The 21,378-nt window shown below is 29.3% G+C and overlaps 1 pseudogene across 1 annotated transcript in view; it reads left to right on the forward strand.

The window, feature by feature from the left end:
* The window catches only part of LOC143235573 (uncharacterized), a 60,733-nt pseudogene that overhangs the window by 35,413 nt on the left and 3,942 nt on the right, over positions 1 to 21,378 (forward strand). The window contains exons 9-12 of the transcript XR_013019336.1: positions 14,753 to 14,974; positions 16,616 to 16,686; positions 17,393 to 17,414; positions 18,643 to 18,723. The product of XR_013019336.1 is annotated as an uncharacterized LOC143235573 (transcript). The remainder of the gene's footprint in view (positions 1 to 14,752; positions 14,975 to 16,615; positions 16,687 to 17,392; positions 17,415 to 18,642; positions 18,724 to 21,378) is intronic.

Consider the following 21,378-nt stretch of genomic DNA (forward strand, 5'->3'; position numbering starts at 1 on the left):
TGTTATCTTACTCTTCATTGTTATCTTACTCTTCATTGAATACTCTTTTGTTATCTTACTCTTTATTGAATATCTTTGTTATCTTACTCTTCATTGAATATCTCTGTTATCTTACTCTTCATTGAATATTTTTATCTTACTCTTCATTGAATATCTTTATCTTACTCTTCATTGAATATCTTTGTTATCTTACTCTTCATTGAATATCTGTTATCTTACTCTTCATTGAATATCTTTATCTTACTCTTCATTGAACATCTTTATCTTACTCTTCATTGAATATCTTTGTTATCTTACTCTTCATTGAATATCTCTGTTATCTTACTCTTCATTGAATATCTGTTATCTTACTCTTCATTGAATATCTCTGTTATCTTACTCTTCATTGAATATCTTTGTTATCTTACTCTTCATTGAATATCTTTTGTTATCTTACTCTTCATTGAATATCTTTGTTATCTTACTCTTCATTGAATATCTTTATCTTACTCTTCATTGAATATATCTTTATCTTACTCTTCATTGAATATCTTTTTATCTTACTCTTCATTGAATATCTTTGTTATCTTACTCTTCATTGAATATCTCTGTTATCTTACTCTTCATTGAATATCTTTGTTATCTTACTCTTCATTGAATATCTCTGTTATCTTACTCTTCATTGAATATCTTTGTTATCTTACTCTTCATTGAATATCTGTTATCTTACTCTTCATTGAATATCTTGTTATCTTACTCTTCATTGAATATCTTTATCTTACTCTTCATTGAATATCTTTTATCTTACTCTTCATTGAATATCTCTGTTATCTTACTCTTCATTGAATATCTTTGTTATCTTACTCTTCATTGAATATCTCTGTTATCTTACTCTTCATTGAATATCTTTTTATCTTACTCTTCATTGAATATCTGTTATCTTACTCTTCATTGAATATTTGTTATCTTACTCTTCATTGAATATCTTTTATCTTACTCTTCATTGAATATCTTTATCTTACTCTTCATTGAATATCTTATCTTATCATTTACTCTTTTCACTCTTCATTGAATATCTCTGTTATCTTACTCTTCATTGAATATCTTTATCTTACTCTTCATTGAATATCTTTGTTATCTTACTCTTTCATTGAATATCTTTATCTTACTCTTCATTATCTTTGTTATCTTACTCTTCATTGAATATCTTCATTGAATATCTTTGTTATCTTACTCTTCATTGAATATCTTTGTTATCTTACTCTTCATTGAATATCTCTGTTATCTTACTCTTCATTGAATATCTGTTATCTTACTCTTCATTGAATATCTTTGTTATCTTACTCTTCATTGAATATCTTTATCTTACTCTTCATTGAACATCTTTATCTTACTCTTCATTGTTATCTTATCTTCTTCATTGAATATCTTTGTTATCTTACTCTTCATTGAACATCTTTATCTTACTCTTCATTGAATATCTTTGTTATCTTACTCTTCATTGAATATCTGTTATCTTACTCTTCATTGAATATCTTTTATCTTACTCTTCATTGAATATCTTTGTTATCTTACTCTTCATTGAATATCTTTGTTATCTTACTCTTCATTGAATATCTCTGTTATCTTACTCTTCATTGAATATCTTTATCTTACTCTTCATTGAATATCTTTATCTTACTCTTCATTGAATATCTTTGTTATCTTACTCTTCATTGAATATCTTACTCTTCATTGAATATCTTATCTTACTTCATTGAATATCTTTGTTATCTTACTCTTCATTGAATATCTTTGTTATCTTACTCTTCATTGAATATATCTTTATCTTACTCTTCATTGAATATCTGTTATCTTACTCTTCATTGAATATCTTTGTTATCTTACTCTTCATTGAATATCTCTGTTATCTTACTCTTCATTGAATATCTTATTTATCTTACTCTTCATTGAATATCTTTGTTATCTTACTCTTCATTGAATATCTTTGTTATCTTACTCTTCATTGAATATCTTTGTTATTGAACTCTTCATTGAATATCTCTGTTATCTTACTCTTCATTGAATATCTTTTTATCTTACTCTTCATTGAATATCTTTGTTATCTTACTCTTCATTGAATATCTGTTATCTTACTCTTCATTGAATATCTTTGTTATCTTACTCTTCATTGAATATCTTTGTTATCTTACTCTTCATTGAATATCTTTGTTATCTTACTCTTCATTGAATATCTTACTCTTCATTATATCTTATCTTACTCTTCATTGAATATCTCTTTATCTTACTCTTCATTGAATATCTTTGTTATCTTACTCTTCATTGAATATCTTTGTTATCTTACTCTTCATTGAATATCTTTTATCTTACTCTTCATTGAATATCTGTTATCTTACTCTTCATTGAATATCTTTATCTTACTCTTCATTGAATATCTGTTATCTTACTCTTCATTGAATATTTTTATCTTACTCTTCATTGAACATCTTTATCTTACTCTTCATTGAATATCTTTGTTATCTTACTCTTCATTGAATATCTCTGTTATCTTACTCTTCTTATCTTACTCTTCATTGAATATCTCTTTATCTTACTCTTCATTGAATATCTTTATCTTACTCTTCATTGAATATCTTTATCTTACTCTTCATTGAATATCTTTTTATCTTACTCTTCATTGAATATATCTTTTGTTATCTTACTCTTCATTGAATATCTCTGTTATCTTACTCTTCATTGTTATCTTACTCTTCATTGAATATCTTTATCTTATCTTACTCTTCATTGAATATCTTTGTTATCTTACTCTTCATTGAATATCTGTTATCTTACTCTTCATTGAATATCTTTGTTATCTTACTCTTCATTGAATATCTTTATCTTACTCTTCATTGAATATCTTTATCTTACTCTTCATTGAATATCTTTGTTATCTTACTCTTCATTGAATATTTGTTATCTTACTCTTCATTGAATAATATCTCTTTGTTATCTTACTCTTCATTGAATATCTTTGTTATCTTACTCTTCATTTATCTTACTCTTCATTGAATATCTTGTTATCTTACTCTTCATTGAATATCTGTTATCTTACTCTTCATTGAATATCTGTTATCTTACTCTTCATTGAATATCTTTTTATCTTACTCTTCATTGAATATCTTTGTTATCTTACTCTTCATTGAATATCTTGTTATCTTACTTACTTCTTCATTGAATATCTTTATCTTACTCTTCATTCAATATCTTTATCTTACTCTTCATTGAATATCTCTGTTATCTTACTCTTCATTGAATATCTTTGTTATCTTACTCTTCATTGAATATCTGTTATCTTACTCTTCATTGAATATCTTTGTTATCTTATATCTTTGTTATCTTACTCTTCATTGAATATCTTTGTTATCTTACTCTTCATTGAATATCTTTGTTATCTTACTCTTCATTGAATATCTTTGTTATCTTACTCTTCATTGAATATCATTGAATATCTTTTGTTATCTTACTCTTCATTGAATATCTTTATCTTACTCTTCATTGAATATCTTATCTTTATCTTACTCTTCATTGAATATCTGTTATCTTACTCTTCATTGAATATCTTTATCTTACTCTTCATTGAATATCTGTTATCTTACTCTTCATTGAATATCTGTTATCTTACTCTTCATTGAATATCTGTTATCTTATCTTACATTCATTGAATATCTGTTATCTTACTCTTCATTGAATATCTTTGTTATCTTACTCTTCATTGAATATCTGTTATCTTACTCTTCATTGAATCTTACTCTTCATTGAATATTTGTTATCTTACTCTTCATTGAATATCTTTGTTATCTTACTCTTCATTGAATATTGAATATCTTCTCTTATCTTACTCTTCATTGAATATCTTTGTTATCTTACTCTTCATTGAATATCTCTGTTATCTTACTCTTCATTGAATATCTTTGTTATCTTACTCTTCATTGAATATCTTTATCTTACTCTTCATTGAATATCTCTGTTATCTTACTCTTCATTGAATATCTTTGTTATCTTACTCTTCATTGAATATCTGTTATCTTACTCTTCATTGAATATCTTGTTATCTTACTCTTCATTGAATATCTTTGTTATCTTACTCTTCATTGAATATCTCTGTTATCTTACTCTTACTCTTCATTTATCTTTATCTTACTCTTCATTGAATATCTTTGTTATCTTACTCTTCATTGAATATCTGTTATCTTACTCTTCATTGAATATCTGTTATCTTACTCTTCATTGAATATCTTTATCTTATCTTACTGTTATCTTACTCTTCATTGAATATCTGTTATCTTACTCTTCATTGAATACCTTTGTTATCTTACTCGTCATTGAATATCTTTGTTATCTTACTCTTCATTGAATATCTCTTTATCTTACTCTTCATTGAATATCTCTGTTATCTTACTCTTCATTGAATATCTCTGTTATCTTACTCTTCATTGAATATCTTTGTTATCTTACTCTTCATTGAATATCTCTGTTATCTTACTCTTCATTGAATATCTCTGTTATCTTACTCTTCATTGAATATCTCTGTTATCTTACTCTTCATTGAATATCTTTATCTTACTCTTCATTGAATATCTTTATCTTACTCTTCATTGAATATCTGTTATCTTACTCTTCATTGAATATCTTTGTTATCTCTTCATTGAATATCTTTGTTATCTTACTCTTCATTGAATATCTCTGTTATCTTACTCTTCATTGAATATCTTTTGTTATCTTACTCTTCATTGAATATCTTTGTTATCTTACTCTTCTCTTACTCTTCATTTCACTCTTCATTGAATATCTTTGTTATCTTACTCTTCATTGATCTTACTCTTCATTGAATATTGTTATCTTACTCTTCATTGAATATCTTTATCTTACTCTTCATTGAATATCTTTATCTTACTCTTCATTGAATATCTGTTATCTTACTCTTCATTGAATATCTTTTATCTTCTTCATTGAATATCTCTGTTATCTTACTCTTCATTGAATATCTTTGTTATCTTACTCTTCTTATCTTACTTCATTGAATATCTTTGTTATCTTACTCTTCATTGAATATCTTTATCTTTATCTTACTCTTCATTGAATATCTCTGTTATCTTACTCTTCATTGAATATCTTTGTTATCTTACTCTTCATTGAATATCTCTTCATTGTTATCTTACTCTTCATTGAATATCTTTGTTATCTTACTCTTCATTGAATATCTCTTTTTTGTTATCTTACTCTTCATTGAATATCTTTGTTATCTTACTCTTCATTGAATATCTTCATTGTTATCTTACTCTTCATTGAATATCTTTGTTATCTTACTCTTCATTGAATATCTTTGTTATCTTACTCTTCATTGAATATCTTTGTTATCTTACTCTTCATTGAATATCTCTGTTATCTTACTCTTCATTGAATATCATTGAATATCTTTTTATCTTACTCTTCATTGAATATCTTTGTTATCTTACTCTTCATTGAACATCTTTATCTTACTCTTCATTGAATATCTTTGTTATCTTACTCTTCATTGAATATATCTGTTATCTTACTCTTCATTGAATATCTCTGTTATCTTACTCTTCATTGAATATCTTATTGATCTTACTCTTCATTGAAATATCTTTATCTTACTCTTCATTGAATATCTTTGTTACTACTCTTCATTGAATATCTTTGTTATCTTACTCTTCATTGAATATCTTCATTGAATATCTCTGTTATCTTACTCTTCATTGAATATCTTTGTTATCTTACTCTTCATTGAATATTGTTATCTTACTCTTCATTGAATATCTCTGTTATCTTACTCTTCATTGAATATCTGTTATCTTACTCTTCATTGAATATCTTTGTTATCTTACTCTTCATTGAATATCTCTGTTATCTTACTCTTCATTGAATATCTTTATCTTACTCTTCATTGAATATCTTTATCTTACTCTTCATTGAATATCTTTATCTTACTCTTCATTGAATATCTCTGTTATCTTACTCTTCATTGAATATCTTTGTTATCTTACTCTTCATTGAATATCTTTGTTATCTTACTCTTCATTGAATATCTTTATCTTACTCTTCATTGAATATCTTTATCTTACTCTTCATTGAATATCTTTATCTTACTCTTCATTGAATATCTTTATCTTACTCTTCATTGAATATCTTTATCTTACTCTTCATTGAATATCTCTGTTATCTTACTCTTCATTGAATATCTCTGTTATCTTACTCTTCATTGAATATCTTTATCTTACTCTTCATTGAATATCTTTATCTTACTCTTCATTGAATATCTGTTATCTTACTCTTCATTGAATATCTTTATCTTGTTATCTTATCTTACTCTCTTCATTGAATATCTTTGTTATCTTACTCTTCATTGAATATCTTTGTTATCTTACTCTTCATTGAATATCTTTGTTATCTTACTCTTCATTATATCTTGAATATCTGTTATCTTACTCTTCATTGAATATCTTTGTTATCTTACTCTTCATTGAATATCTCTGTTATCTTACTCTTCATTGAATACTCTTCATTGAATATCCTTTTTGTTATCTTTACTCTTCATTGAATATCTCTGTTATCTTACTCTTCATTGAATATCTTCATCTTACTCTTCATTGAATATATCATTGAATATCTCTGTTATCTTACTCTTCATTGAATATCTTTGTTATCTTACTCTTCATTGAATATCTTTGTTATCTTTCTTCATTGAATATCTTTATCTTACTCTTCATTGAATATCTTTATCTTATCTCTTCATTGAATATCTTTGTTATCTTACTCTTCATTGAATATCTTGTTATCTTACTCTTCATTGAATATCTTTATCTTACTCTTCATTGAATATATCTTACTCTTCATTGAATATCTCTCAATATTCTTTATCTTACTCTTCATTGAATATCTTTGTTATCTTACTCTTCATTGAATATCTTTGTTATCTTACTCTTCATTGAATATCTTTGTTATCTTACTCTTCATTGAATATCTCTGTTATCTTACTCTTCATTGAATATCTTTATCTTACTCTTCATTGAATATCTTTGTTATCTTACTCTTCATTGAATATTGATCTTACTCTTCATTGAATATCTTTGTTATCTTACTCTTCATTGAATATCTGTTATCTTACTCTTCATTGAATATCTTTGTTATCTTACTCTTCATTGAATATCTTTGTTATCTTACTCTTCATTGAATATCTGTTATCTTACTCTTCATTGAATATCTTTGTTATCTTACTCTTCATTGAATATCTCTGTTATCTTACTCTTCATTGAATATCTTTGTTATCTTACTCTTCATTGAATATCTCTGTTATCTTACTCTTCATTGAATATCTTTATCTTACTCTTCATTGAATATCTTTATCTTACTCTTCATTGAATATCTTTATCTTACTCTTCATTGAATATCTTTGTTATCTTACTCTTCATTGAATATCTCTGTTATCTTACTCTTCATTGAATATCTCTGTTATCTTACTCTTCATTGAATATCTTTGTTATCTTACTCTTCATTGAATATCTTTATCTCTTCATTTATCTTACTCTTCATTGAATATCTTTATCTTACTCTTCATTGAACATCTTTATCTTACTCTTCATTGAATATCTTTATCTTACTCTTCATTGAATATCTTTGTTATCTTACTCTTCATTGAATATCTGTTATCTTACTCTTCATTGAATATCTTTATCTTACTCTTCATTGAACATCTTTATCTTACTCTTCATTGAATATCTTGTTATCTTACTCTTCATTGAATATCTCTGTTATCTTACTCTTCATTGAATATCTGTTATCTTACTCTTCATTGAATATCTGTTATCTTACTCTTCATTGAATATCTTTATCTTACTCTTCATTGAATATCTTTATCTTACTCTTCATTGAATATCTTACTCTTCATTGAATATCTTATCTTCTTCATTGAATATCTTTGTTATTTTACTCTTCATTGAATATCTTTATCTTACTCTTCATTGAATATCTTGTTATCTTACTCTTCATTGAATATCTTTATCTTACTCTTCATTGAATATCTTTATCTTACTCTTCATTGAATATCTTTGTTATCTTACTCTTCATTGAACATCTTTATCTTACTCTTCATTGAATATCTTTGTTATCTTACTCTTCATTGAATATCTCTGTTATCTTACTCTTCATTGAATATCTTATTTATCTTACTCTTCATTGAATATCCCTGTTATCTTACTCTTCATTGAATATCTTTATCTTACTCTTCATTGAATATCTCTGTTATCTTACTCTTCATTGAATATCTTTGTTATCTTACTCTTCATTGAATATCTCTGTTATCTTACTCTTCATTGAATATCTTTATCTTACTCTTCATTGAATATCTTTATCTTACTCTTCATTGAATATCTTTATCTTACTCTTCATTGAATATCTTTTTGTTATCTTACTCTTCATTGAATATCTCTGTTATCTTACTCTTCATTGAATATCTTTGTTATCTTACTCTTCATTGAATATCTTTATCTTCTTACTCTTCATTGAATATGAATATCTTTATCTTACTCTTCATTGAATATCTTTGTTATCTTACTCTTCATTGAATATCTCTGTTATCTTACTCTTCATTGAATATCTCTGTTATCTTACTCTTCATTGAATATCATTGTTATCTTACTCTTCATTGAATATCATTGTTATCTTACTCTTCATTGCACATCTTTATCTTACTCTTCATTGAATATCTTTGTTATCTTACTCTTCATTGAATATCTGTTATCTTACTCTTCATTGAATATCTTTGTTATCTTACTCTTCATTGAATATCTTTATCTTACTCTTCATTGAATATCTCTGTTATCTTACTCTTCATTGAATATCTTTATCTTACTCTTCATTGAATATCTTTATCTTACTCTTCATTGAATATCTTTGTTATCTTACTCTTCATTGAATATTCCTTTTATCTTACTCTTCATTGAATATCTCTGTTATCTTACTCTTCATTGAATATCTTTATCTTACTCTTCATTGAATATCTCTGTTATCTTACTCTTCATTGAATATCTTTATCTTACTCTTCATTGAATATCTTTGTTATCTTACTCTTCATTGAATATCTTTATCTTACTCTTCATTGAATATCTTTATCTTACTCTTCATTGAATATCTTTGTTATCTTACTCTTCATTGAATATCTCTGTTATCTTACTCTTCATTGAATATCTTTATCTTACTCTTCATTGAATATCTGTTATCTTACTCTTCATTGAATATCTTTGTTATCTTACTCTTCATTGAATATCTTTGTTATCTTACTCTTCATTGAATATCTTTATCTTACTCTTCATTGAATATCTTTGTTATCTTACTCTTCATTGAATATCTCTGTTATCTTACTCTTCATTGAATATCTTTGTTATCTTACTCTTCATTGAATATCTCTGTTATCTTACTCTTCATTGAATATCTTTATCTTACTCTTCATTGAATATCTTTATCTTACTCTTCATTGAATATCTCTGTTATCTTACTCTTCATTGAATATCTTTATCTTACTCTTCATTGAATATCTCTGTTATCTTACTCTTCATTGAATATCTTTGTTATCTTACTCTTCATTGAATATCTCTGTTATCTTACTCTTCATTGAATATCTTATTTATCTTACTCTTCATTGAATATCTCTGTTATCTTACTCTTCATTGAATATCTTTATCTTACTCTTCATTGAATATCTCTGTTATCTTACTCTTCATTGAATATCTTTGTTATCTTACTCTTCATTGAATATCTCTGTTATCTTACTCTTCATTGAATATCTCTGTTATCTTACTCTTCATTGAATATCTTTATCTTACTCTTCATTGAATATCTTTATCTTACTCTTCATTGAATATCTTTGTTATCTTACTCTTCATTGAATATCTCTGTTATCTTACTCTTCATTGAATATCTTTATCTTACTCTTCATTGAATATCTTTATCTTACTCTTCATTGAATATCTTTATCTTACTCTTCATTGAATATCTTTGTTATCTTACTCTTCATTGAATATCTCTGTTATCTTACTCTTCATTGAATATCTCTGTTATCTTACTCTTCATTGAATATCTTTGTTATCTTACTCTTCATTGAATATCATTGTTATCTTACTCTTCATTGAACATCTTTATCTTACTCTTCATTGAATATCTTTGTTATCTTACTCTTCACTGAATATCTCTGTCATCTTACTCTTCATTGAATATCTTTGTTATCTTACTCTTCATTGAATATCTTTATCTTACTCTTCATTGAATATCTCTGTTATCTTACTCTTCATTGAATATCTTTATCTTACTCTTCATTGAATATCTTTATCTTACTCTTCATTGAATATCTTTGTTATCTTACTCTTCATTGAAAATTTTTATCTTACTCTTCATTGAATATCTCTGTTATCTTACTCTTCATTGAATATCTTTATCTTACTCTTCATTGAATATCCCTGTTATCTTACTCTTCATTGAATATCTTTATCTTACTCTTCATTGAATATCTTTGTTATCTTACTCTTCATTGAATATCTTTATCTTACTCTTCATTGAATATCTTTATCTTACTCTTCATTGAATATCTTTGTTATCTTACTCTTCATTGAATATCTCTGTTATCTTACTCTTCATTGAATATCTTTATCTTACTCTTCATTGAATATCTCTGTTATCTTACTCTTCATTGAATATCTTTGTTATCTTACTCTTCATTGAATATCTTTGTTATCTTACTCTTCATTGAATATCTTTATCTTACTCTTCATTGAATATCTTTGTTATCTTACTCTTCATTGAATATCTCTGTTATCTTACTCTTCATTGAATATCTTTGTTATCTTACTCTTCATTGAATATCTTTCTTATCTTACTCTTCATTGAATATCTTTATCTTACTCTTCATTGAAAATTTTTATCTTACTCTTCATTGAATATCTCTGTTATCTTACTTTTCATTGAATATCTTTATCTTACTCTTCATTGAATATCTGTTATCTTACTCTTCATTGAATATCTTTGTTATCTTACTCTTCATTGAATATCTCTGTTATCTTACTCTTCATTGAATATCTTTATCTTACTCTTCATTGAACATCTTTATCTTACTCTTCATTGAATATCTTTGTTATCTTACTCTTCATTGAATATCTTTATTTTACTCTTCATTGAATATCTTTGTTATCTTACTCTTCATTGAATATCTCTGTTATCTTACTCTTCATTGAATATCTTTGTTATCTTACTCTTCATTGAATATCTTTGTTATCTTACTCTTCATTGAATATCTTTATCTTACTCTTCATTGAATATCTTTGTTATCTTACTCTTCATTGAATATCTTTATCTTACTCTTCATTGAATATCTTTATCTTACTCTTCATTGAATATCTTTTTATCTTACTCTTCATTGAATATCTCTGTTATCTTACTCTTCATTGAATATCTTTATCTTACTCTTCATTGAATATCCCTGTTATCTTACTCTTCATTGAATATCTTTGTTATCTTACTCTTCATTGAATATCTTTGTTATCTTACTCTTCATTGAACATCTTTATCTTACTCTTCATTGAATATCTTTGTTATCTTACTCTTCATTGAATATCTCTGTTATCTTACTCTTCATTGAATATCTTTGTTATCTTACTCTTCATTGAATATCTTTCTTATCTTACTCTTCATTGAATATCTCTGTTATCTTACTCTTCATTGAATATCTCTGTTATCTTACTGTTCATTGTTGTTGTTGAGAAATTTAGTTCTTTAACAGATATGTTAATATGTGCTCAGACATACCCTAACGTCCCCAAAAGGAGTTAAGACAAAGTTTTGCAACTGACATTTTTAAAAGGTTATGCTTCTTGGGGTAATTTACCTTCTTTCCATTTAGACCCACAAAATAACATAAACCTGTTTTACTTCTGATTTTATGCAGTGAGAGAGTATAATTATTATAAACAGTATTGTATTTATTGGGTATGTGGTATTTGTCTTATATTTTCATTACCTGATAGCCACAGTTGACTGTTTTCTCTTTGTTTAATGATACTGATACTGGTACTGATGATAGCTCTTTCAGATGACATGGCAACAGTGATATGGATTCCACACATAACATACGTAAGGGAAAAATTAATTTATCTTCACTTCTTATAGACAAAACAGAATGATAAGAGTTTCCTTGAGATTATGATTTTACATTTTATGAAGTCAAAATATTGTTTTTTTAATCAGTGAAGTTTGTATTTTATAATAACAGGACATCTAACTGAATACTTTGTCCTCGTATATAGGGGTGTAAAAACCATGTACATTTTCTTTTACATTGTGCAAAAGTATTGTTGCATAGAAGTCATCTCGTGTATACAGGTGGAAAACTACGGTGTGAGCCCTGTGAAAAATAACCAATCCTGAATAGTTAGTTTCATCTTCTTAAAATCATGTTTATATTTTGTTTGTTTTTCGTTTTTTTTTATTTCGTGCAAAGCTACACGAGGGCTATCTGCGCTAGCCGTCCCTAATTTTGCAGTGTAAGACTAAAGGGAAGGCAGCTAGTCATCGCCACTCACCGCCAACTCTTGGGCTACTCTTTTACCAACGAATAGTAGGATTGACCGTCATATTATAACGCCCCCACAGCTGAAAGTTCGAGCATGTTTGGTGCGACGGGTCAGGTTTATATATACGTATGACTTCATATCCTCGAGCTTAGAGCTGTTGCTGTCTTTCTGTGGTATGTTTTCTAATAAACCAGACAGATATGTTTAAAACAAGGTTCTGGATATCAGAATCAGTATAGATATTACAACAATCCTAATAGCATCCATACAAGTTGTATATTGTAATGTGTTCCTTACAATAACCACCACCACTGTTAAGAGTTGTTAGATTTTAACCTCGTCAGATTTCTATTCGTAATCTATTCACTGGATATTTAACTGGCATGAGGTATTGGATGTAAAGTATTTGCGGTTAGGTACAAACTCTGCTGATCGTGGTTGGATACATTTGTTTCATTATACAACCATGCAAGATAGTGTAACTGAAAGGGCTGAAGTCATGGGTTATGAGAAACTCTTCCCTTAACTGTAAGAAGAACTGTCTAGGTATGTCTGCGTCTGATCAGCAATACCTAAAAAGGACAAAAATAATAAAAAATATAACTTTCAATATATTTGTCAACGATAACAGCAGTAATTTTTATCTGTATACTTCTTCTTGAAAGTCAAAGATGTACCTTTCCTTTCGTCACTGTCTGTTCCAGTCCAGGAATTTCTCGCTTACGGATGTTGACATTATGTGCAAAGTGGATGTTGAAATTCGGTATGGGTACTCAATACTTCTGGTTTGATTAAACAAATTCTTCAAACGTTTTGAGGAATGAGATAATAATAGTTTTAATAAGTTTTATCTTTCTAGCATTTACAATAAGGTAATGTTTTGATGGATAAGATAGTTTACAATAAAGTGTCGATGTTGTGAGCCAGGGAAGTATAATTCTATGGTCATGTGAAAAGTTAGAACACCCTATGAAAGCCTGTGTATTTTTGTAACATTTTTGGATATACAGATATTTGATCTCAATTTCAACAATACTGAGAGATTAAGGGAATATAACTAAACAATTAAAACTGAAGAAAACACTTTTCAAGATATTTTGTAAATGTAATTTCACAAAAATGCATATTCTGATTTAAAAGTTAGGACACTCCTACATTTATTCCCACTTAAAATGGCTCAACTCACACACTGGTGTATCTCACTTTCTTATGCAGCTGCCTGGTTTTGAAAGCGTTTTTTATTCAAAATGTTGTCAAAGTGCTTGAAAAAATGAAAATCTGTAGGGGAAACATTTGTGGAATAAGGTGAGAAGTGTCATCCTTGACAGGTCAGATAATGCTGAGGGGTGTCATCCTTGACAGGTCAGATAACGCTGAGGGGTGTCATCCTTGACAGGTCAGATGACGCCGAGGAGTGTGATCCTTGACAGGTCAGATAACGCTGAGGAGTGTCGTACTTGACAGGTCAGATAACGCCGATTTTGTTGCTTTTCAGTCAGGTCATGCGGAATCCACGCATCCAACTTTTTCGTCTTTCCAACCACACTCAGGTGATTGGTGATGATTGATTTGCTTGTGCCTAGCTTTTCTACAAGCTCACGTACTGTTGTGTGTGGGCCTGTCTCAACTGCTTCCCTTAATGTGTTTCATCTAAGGATGGCTTCCTCCCACGACCTTCGTGGCCTTCAAGACTTCCATATTCATGTTGCAACCTTTGAAACCAACGCTGAACTGTACGATTAGTAACAGATCCGTGGCCGAATGCCTGGCTGATGTTCCGTCCAGTTTCGGTAGCTTTTTGTCCAAGTTTGAAGTCGTAGAGAAAAATCACACGAAAGTCCTTCTTGTCCATGTTGCCTTGGGGGCTGCGAAACTTACTCTGAGAAAAATTGAAACAGTAGATAATTAAGTCATTTTGTAAGCGACAAACGTTCGACTAAACCAACCAACCAACCATAAGTTACTCAATATTCAGCTTCTAAATGTTATCTGGAGAATTCTGATATTTATTTCTGGAAAACCTAATATATATACATATAGTGCATTTCTCAATAATCACAGAATAATATGACTTTACGATGAGTCATTTCACATAATTTTGCACGAAACGTTTCGTTTTTGTATTTTTTGTGACAGTTGGTTTTCTCTTACAGTTCAGTAACGTCATGTTTGCCCAAAGCGAGATGGGAAAGACCAAGGAACAGCTAGCCGCCGACAAAGAGCTATGCATGCAGTATCGTGTGAAACCGCTTGAGATCGAAGGTTTAAGTATAGAAGAACTTCGTCAGAAGGCCAACGAACTTTGGGGTAAAATTAGTAGTCTTGAAAGCGATAAATATGACTTGGAAGAACGTCAAAAACGACAAGAGTACGATGTGAGTTAGTTTTGAAAAATTAGTTTCTAAGTTCTGAACTTGACATGTGTTATATGTCTTTACTTTAAAACAAATAAACAGTATATATATATTATATTACTAAACTTTGTGCTCGTGTTTTTATACGGGCTTATACATTTACACATTTCAAAGGTACAAATACGGTATTAAGAAAATATGTTCGAAACTACAGTTTTTGTGCTGCCATCTATAGGAATGAAATACAACAACTAAATGTTTTATACTGGTATTTGTTTGTCTTCATCTTTAACACTTGAGTGCGCACTCCTGTCTCAGTCAAAGAGGCTTAACGTTTGTGGGAAAATTCAAGATGATGTCATAAGGTGCAATGAAGTGAGAAACGTAAACAAACTCACGTGCGTAACAACACTGTAAGACTGCTGTAAGCCTTTCCGTGAACTTTATCGTCAAACATTTATCCATAAATTAAATATATGAAATTCTTACCTGAAACTAAGGCATACAGCTCATTTCCAGTCAAAATTAACGTGATTTCTCCACAGTTCAAATTCCGTAGACACACACATCTACCTTATCTATGATATTCTGTTCTAATAAAAAGGTTTTATATTATTCAATCCCTTCTCTTCACCTTATGTTTTAGTACATCAAGCTTTTTACGTTCACCTTGAAGTTCATGCTGCAAAACCTTGAGTCTACTTGTAAGACAGGCAGGACTGACACGTTCGGGGAGTTCCTTGCTTCAACTACAAACAATATGGGTCATTTAACAGTTGTTGGACCCACAACATTGATGCTACTTTATACCAGCAGTCTCTTCTTTGGTAGTCTCCATTTTCATGTTCGGCATAGCAGAATAATAAAGGGCATTTCAAGGGCATTCAAATTATATTTTCGAAGTCCCTCGTACACGCTAGGCCTCTTTGGGGCGGCAGACTCTCGAACCCCATAATTTCTACTCCTGAACCCATATCTGCGGTTAGCCTTCTCTAATGGACTGCATAATGAGTTAAATAAAATGTAAGTGCAAATTTACAAATGCAGTCTTTAATGACATGCCGAATAAAATATGTCAAAAGAGACAACTTTCTCTTTCTCCCGCCAATTTAAACATGAGTGACAGACACAGATCAGTTATTCTGTGAAAGAATACATTTAAGCTTCCTATCGAATGGCGACAGATGTCCCTCGTCGTCACAAAGATACGTTACATTCCGCGCTCTCGCGTTAAAGATACCAGTCTACGGTAGCCATTTGTTTTCTCTGGCCTCTGTCAGATAAAAGAGAGGAACACCTGGTTTGTTTTATTGTATCTGTCTGAAACTGCATATCAGACACAGTTATTTACTGTCGCATGTATTTACGTAACCACGATGCATTTGAGGCAAATACCGTCTAATATACTTGATAGCTGAAAAAAGTTACGTTGTAAATATTCAAATAGTTTGCTCGGTATTAGTATTAAATCACTGATTTTCCTTTGTAGTGAGTCGAAAACTCAACCCAAGATGTTCAATAAAGAGAGACGCATATTGGTTATCATATCAACTCACACATAACAAACAAGGAAGAGAACGGGTTGCATGATATATTAATTTGGCTTGAAATTATTTTAAGAGTATTTAACCTCGAGTGTTAAGATTTTGCTTTTTTTTATAGCTTAAAGAGTTAAATGAACGACAAAGACAAATCAACAGAAATAAAGCACTGAAAAAAGGCTTAGATCCTGAGTAAGTATTCAGAGATTTTTTCATGATCAAAACTTCTTACGTTAAATTAAACGTTAAAGTAATAATAACATGAATTTTAAGAATTCTTAAATTATGTTTAGTTTATTTTGAATTTCGCGCAAAGTTACAGGAGGGCTATCTGTGCTAGTCGTCCCTAATTTAGCAGCGTAAGGCTAGAGGAAAGGCAGCTAGTCATCACTATACATCGCCAACTCATAACGCCCTCACGGCTGTTTGGGCAACCGTGTTCAGTATGCGGGGGATTCAACCCTCAACCCTCAGATTACGAGTTGAGTGCCTTAACCACGTGGCCATGTAGGGATGAAATTATGTTGAGAGTTGTAAACTTTATGAAGTTAATGTTTTCCAATTACCTTTGAAAAAAGTCGTACCTGAACCAGAAGTTTAACTTTCTGTATCTACACCTATGTTCTCATTTATTATCTAATATTGGTTACAATATTTGGTAAATAACTACATTTCTGGAATTTTAAAGTTCACCTGTTTTCACAACAGTATTATCTTGAAAGAAAGTATGTGATCTAACCACTACTGAGTTCCAGTCTTCACTAATTCATAAAGTACACATGTTTATACATAGATTAACGATAGATTTTTTCTCCCACGGAATCGAATATTTTGTAGCTGAATTATTTTGTTGTGAATTTCATTTTAAAATGTCTTTAATATTCTATTTTTTTTACAGGGCCTTGACAGGAAAGTACCCGGTAAGATGTATTAATACAGACAATCAGTTTGTTCGACTTGTAATATTACAAACAAACTTTACACCTATTTGTTCTGGTTTCTGTGTTAGACGTTTGACAAATAAAATAGAAAATTCCGATAATAACTGCGTAAAGATATTACTGTTTGACTGAATGTATCACAATAGCTCTTTACAAATAATACAGCGTTAAGCCTAGTTGTGTAAAGTGTTTTAATGTTTTTATATGTAATATACACAAGTTTAATTTTAATAATTCTGATCGTAATATGATATAATGTTTTTATCTTTGAAACAAGTAATCATATATGATTTAAATGTTTCAAACTGAAACTAGTATTTAACTAAAAACAATAGTCACAACAAACAATTTATGCTGTGAAACAAATATCCATATACACAGATTCTATCGCCTTAAAACATGTTGCTTAGCAACTAAACAATATTTTATTGTTAATATAAGTGTTTTAGTCCGTTTTACCTCACATTGCAGTAACCTAAGTTAATTTAAATGTTTATTATAAAAAACAAAATACATCTTAACATGTATCATGAATATAACAATTGAACAGCTAGTCCGCTATATAATACCGAATAATGAATTCGATGAAGTGTCATAATATTACTTAAATACCTAATTTAGGTTACTAAATTCATTTAAAATCCTGTAACTATAATATACACTTCAATATTTGAAGGGTGTAGTGGTATTTCTTTAACCCAGGCTGTGTTAATGAGCCTTGAAGAGACAAAACTGAAGTCAACAGTACGAACGGTTAAAGAATGCATTAGGCCTCGCTACGTTACAGCTTCATTGTTATGTTTTGTAATTTATGTTTTAAACACATATTAACAGAACTTACTATTGATACTTTGTGTACGTGTATTTATTACAACCAAGTGAATCATTACGAATATTTATCATAACAACTTAACATTCAAATTTTAATCAAACTCTTTGATAATTTAACTCAGGTTTAAGAAAAGTTCGTGCTCAAACGTTAAATGTTATACCTCTTCAAAAACAGTTCTGGTTGCGTTTTGTAAATATTAACACGTCAGAAGCTTAGTTAAAATTTTTATATAAATATTAACGATACTTGCCATGAATTATATTTTCTGGTTGATACGATCCGCTAATAATAGTGGACAGTGAAAGGTCGTACATACATGCTTGTCTCTACGTCAGCCATATACACCTCAATAAACATAAGTGTTTGTGTTTTCAGCCGAAGCTCCAGGTGGCCAGTAAATACGAAAGAAGAATTGATCGCAGAACATTTAAAGACAAGAAAGAATTATTTGATGGCGTAAGCTTGTTTCGATATACATATTCGTTGAGAAGAAACTGTGTCTTTCAAAATATACATCATAATACAAATCATACACCGTAGGAAAGTAAGTTGAATTATAAAAGTTAAAAAAGAAAAATTTTCGGACCCTAAAATAAGACCAGAAGATGTGGATCAGAATATAAAATTTATTTTTTTTTTTTCAAAAAGGCTTAAAATTTTGTTTTCGCTAAAACTTTTCGCCTGGAAACTATGAAAATTTAATGTGGGAAACTTCTACCATTTTGTTTTAATTGCGTTGTTTCAAATTAATGACTTTCACATCAGTAATTAACTAGACGGACATGACACCAAATGACGCTGGCATCTGAGAACAGAGGAAGTCAAAGAGTGACACCTAGGTGGGGATAACGCGACGTTATAGTTCCACAAAGTAGCGTCAGAAGGCGGTTAGTTCCAGTATGTGTCATCAGGGTATATAATTTCACTTTATGTTAGTAGGGTCTAGGTAGTTTTAAAATGTGCTTCAAGAGGCGAGTATTTCCAAAGAACGTCACTAGAGGGCGAGCGATAAAATCACCACCATGAAACAGTTTGACTTAAACCTACATGGAGCACTAGTTTACGTATTAGCATAAAACAATCAAACTCTTGATGAATATGGTAAACATTACATTATAAAAACATACTAATTTATTTTCTGTTGTTATTAACATAATATTAGTTTCTTGATTATTCTTGGGGTTAAATTCACAGTTTCATTTTAATAATAATAATAATAACAAAGCTTTTAAATATTCAAAATTTATATCTTATATTATACAGTATGAATATTTGAATAGTGTATTTCATGAATAAGCATATAATAGTTTGTCTTACAGTCTTATTAGAGCACTATATTTTGTATTAACATAAAGTATAATAAATATGTAGTATGCATCATATTATAAAATTATTTTTAAAAACGTTTATCTGTTTATCTTTAAGGTTAACTTTTAGCTTTAGTTTAATAATGGTAATAAGAAAAATATAAAATTGATATTCTAATCATTGAAACTTTATAAATTGTATGCTGTAACTTGTGGTTTTACATACGAATATTAATATAACATTTAACCTACAACCTACATAGAAACTGTTTTTTTCCTTTTAACATAAAACATTCCGGCTTTGAATATTTATCATAAGTACCACACTGATATATATATAAATACATACATGCCCTCATTAACGTTACAATGTACACAGTCGTGAGACAAATCGTTTCCTGTCACATTATATGTAAAATATTCAAACTATATAAATATTACATGTATTACGTTAACCAAGTGTGATGCAGTAAAGTGTAACTTGAAGGTTTAGTGTTTATCACAGCCTGTTTCACCTTGTTTTTATTCCTGCGTGTGTTTTTATCACCGATTTATTAAACGCTAAAGGAAATGATTTTTTTAAACAACTTTGTTAACCCTGATGTTATGACAGTAAAACTGTTTTGTCCGAATGAGCTATTTATGTTTGATAAAAAATCTTTGCAGACATATAAAGTTTTAAGACGTTCTGTTATATATAAATCAGGGACTGGCATGGACAAGCGTGTTAAGGCGTTCGACTCGTAATCCGAGGGTCGCGGGTTCGAATCCCGGTCGCACTAAACTTGCTCGCCCTTTCAGCGTGGAGGCGTTATAATGTTACGGTCAATCCCACTATTCGTTGGTAAAAGAGTAGCTCAAGAGTAAGCGGTGGGTGGTGATGACTAGCTGCCTTCTCTCTAGTCTTACACTGCTAAATTAGGAACGGCTAGCGCAGATAGCCCTCGTGTAGCTTTGCGCGAAATTCAAAACAAACAAATATAAATCAAGTGAAACAAGTAACAAATTTTACATAAAAATCCATAACAAAAGTTCTCAATTTTAAACACGTTGCACTATTGTTTTATTCAAATTTGCGCTTATCAATTGTCGTGTCCTATCGGACACTATGACAAAACATCAAATGTTGAGTGTGGGCATAAAATCCATATTTATCGATTATAAACTAAGTTAGATTATATTATCTTAGCTACATGACGGATGTTTTGTTGTGCATATACGTTTTACTTGTTGTTCTGTAGAAATACAATAGTGTAAAACAACCTTCGCATTCACTACGAAGGGAGTTATGTTATGTGTAGACTCGTTACAACGATAGGTGGTGTACCTCGTGTCGTTTGGTGAAAGTTTGTACTCAGTAAATAAAACGGTAGTTAGTATTTTGTACTTTGAGGTGAAAATCCTTCAGAAAACTGTAGACTTTGTGATGTCCTATCGAACGATCTGATGAATAAAACATAAAATGACAGTTGTTAATACTTATATAATAGAAAATCTGTGAAAGTTACGTACCTGAATAAGTGATAAGTAGTTTATTTAATATCACAGCTAGTATATTTTTTTTTTAGCAAAATGCTTTTCTAGAGAGTTTGATAATTGAAGGATAAAACATACAGATACAAAAAACGGGGAAAAACAGACTTTGATACACTGCACACTATGTTACTACATAATTTGTGACTTGAACACGAAAATATCTGGAGTAAATGGAAGAACTATGGTTTTAGTGACAACGTGTTAATAAGGTAATGTAGTGATCTATAGTCATAAAAACCATAAAGTTGAATTGTGTTACATTAAAATT

The sequence above is a fragment of the Tachypleus tridentatus genome, chromosome 1, assembly GCF_004210375.1.
Source record: "Tachypleus tridentatus isolate NWPU-2018 chromosome 1, ASM421037v1, whole genome shotgun sequence".
Lineage (NCBI taxonomy): Eukaryota > Metazoa > Arthropoda > Merostomata > Xiphosura > Limulidae > Tachypleus > Tachypleus tridentatus.